Below are 2,882 nucleotides of genomic sequence, written 5' to 3' on the forward strand. Positions count from 1 at the left end.
ATAATATAAGTTAATTAATTTATATAATTATAATCTATATTAAAAATTAAAAACATAAAAAATATAATAACAAAATATTATAAAAGTTGAAGGGTCAAAACTGAAAATATCAAAAGGTTAAAASTGAAAAATAATATATAGGAGGGGGTATAGAAAATGTAGGGGGAAGAGTGTAGGAGGGGGTGGGGTTAGAAAACCCCATAACAATATATTAAATCAAAAACACATTGTTTATTGAATGTTAAAACATTAAATTAAATGCAAGGTAAAAACATTACATTAATTGTCATTTTCTTTTTCTCTGTTGATTTTGGATATAGTTTTCATACTCAAAAAGAATGGTATGAAAGATTTGAGACATGGTTATATTAAATTTAAGCATTGTCTATGTCATCAAGTTGACGGATATAAACTTGACGGTCATTTTCGACGATCAGGTTATGCATGATTAATTATATATGTTGCCATTATTTCTTCAATTATCTCTTTGCATCACATACAAACCTGCCAACAAATAACAGCAAACCGGGATGGCCTAGTTTTAAACGAACAATGATGTCATTTTTGTTATGTTCAACTTGTAATTTTATTATGTAATGTATTTTATTTGTATTGTAATATAAATTACATTTTGCATTTTAAAATATTCGCTAATATATTAATGTTAAATATATAAAAAGAATGAGTATATATAATGTTAAATTTATACTTTAATAAAAAAAATTATAGTAATATTAATTAAATGATCAAACTATGTATTTTTTTTATAATCAAAATCTCATTTATTAAATTATTCATACAATTTTTAAATACGTATCTCACAAAAGATCAAAAAGAACGATATGACATTTGCAATCACCAAAAATCAATTTTTTATCAAGAAATTAGAACTCGTAATTTCTAATACTATTCACTGTCGCATAAACAAAAAATATCAATTTGGCATTAGCAATTATACCAGGTCAATATCTTATTAAGAAATTATACTCACAACAACCATAATTTTTAATATAAAAGTGTGTTGGTCGTGGAACGGTAATGACTAACACAAAAGGGTTTGTAGATGAGGGTTAAATACAAACATAGTAGATTTTCATTTTTGTTTAATTATGTATTTTTATTAGAAAAAACAATAGGCTTCCCAAAGTAGTATTTGTCAGACTACTTTTGACTTTATCTCATATTGATCATCAATTGGCTAGATGACAATCCAATTCGCTTTGGTGACTATCTTTGCTTCCCTTTCAACTAGCTTCCGATAAATGGCAGCGTCAACATCCATACCTGACCAATCGCTCTCTTCTTACAGTTTGAAACACTAATAGGGAAGTACATTAGCATCTTATTTCAAAGCAACGTCCGTTATGATGGCATCTGCTACTCTGTCGACAGAGTTGACTCCACCTACTATTGCTCTTGCATATGGTCTGTATCCTTGTTTCATTCTTCTGGCAGATTCCTAGCCTTCTTAATCTGAAATATATTTACGTTGTTTGTTTTTGTTGTTTTTCTATATCAAATTTTGTTTGAAAGATACGTTCTTATAAACACAAGTCAAGCAACACTGTCTCCATAAAAACAACAAAAACAAACAACGTGTGTGTGTGTATATATATATATATATATATATATATATATATATTTCAGATTATGAAAGCTACGAATCTTGTAGATAAATGAAAGAAGGATACAGACCTTATGCAAGAACAATAGTAGGTGGATTTGACTGTATATCGACAGAGTAGCAGATGCTCTCATAGAGAACATCGCTATGAAATAAGATGCTAATGTACTTCCCTATTAATATTTCAGGTTGTAAGAACAACGACCGGTCCGGTGTGGCTACTAACGTCGTCGTTGATCACCTAGATAGTTATATAGCTCATTAAGCATTCACAATATGAACCTTTCTTGTATACATATAGAAAGAGATAGAGAGAGAGAGAGAGAAAAAAAACAATATTTAGGGCATTAAAGTCGGTAATGTGTAGATATTAATTGTAATAAATGCTATCTTTTGCCAAGTGTCCTGCATGACGGAAGGGATTTTCTTTTTGCAAACAAAAGTCAACTCCACTATATCAAAATTAAAATGTCTAACCATTCAAATAAAATACTTTATAGAAATTAAGTTTATAGAACCAAAATATAAAACGTTACAATAGATTTATAGGACTCTTTTGGGGGTTCAACAAGTTTATTAGGATATTTTTAAAATAAAGTGTCGTATCAACTACTTTATATAATACTTTTGATAAATGTCCTATAAACATCTTTTTATAAAATATTTGCGTTTTGTGTTATATAAAAATAGTTAATACGACACTTGTTTTATAAATGTCTTAAACACTTGTTAAAACATCCAAAAGTATCCTATAACATATTGTAACATTTTTAGATATCACTCTATTTGGTTTGGTCTTATAAATTTGTCCTATAAAGTATATTAATTAGGATGCTTGTCATTTTAGGCGTCATATAAAACAAATTTTGTTGTAGGTTGCTACAATCGAAAAATGCAAATATGGTGAAACTATGAAACTCACTATTATTTTTTTAATGAAAGAGCAAGAGAATGTATATTATAGAAATAACAAAAATCAAAGTTTGAAAACCATCCAGACAACGTTTTGTTAACGAACTTCTTAAGGGACACGTAGAAAGATGACATGGCACATTTTTGTGTTAAAAAATATGGTTGTCGCAAGGATGATTGCTTAACAAGAAATTGGGTTTTGATCATTGTTAATGTCATATCAATAATTTTTGCAGATGTGCTAGTGAATAACATAAGAAATTATGAGATATAATTTATTAAGAAGAAATTGTTTTTTTGGTAATTTTAATGTCATGTTATTATTTTTGATGTTTTATTGAAATAT

The sequence above is a fragment of the Cynara cardunculus genome (genome assembly GCF_001531365.2).
Source record: "Cynara cardunculus var. scolymus isolate 2C chromosome LG 3, CcrdV1, whole genome shotgun sequence".
NCBI lineage: Eukaryota > Viridiplantae > Streptophyta > Magnoliopsida > Asterales > Asteraceae > Cynara > Cynara cardunculus.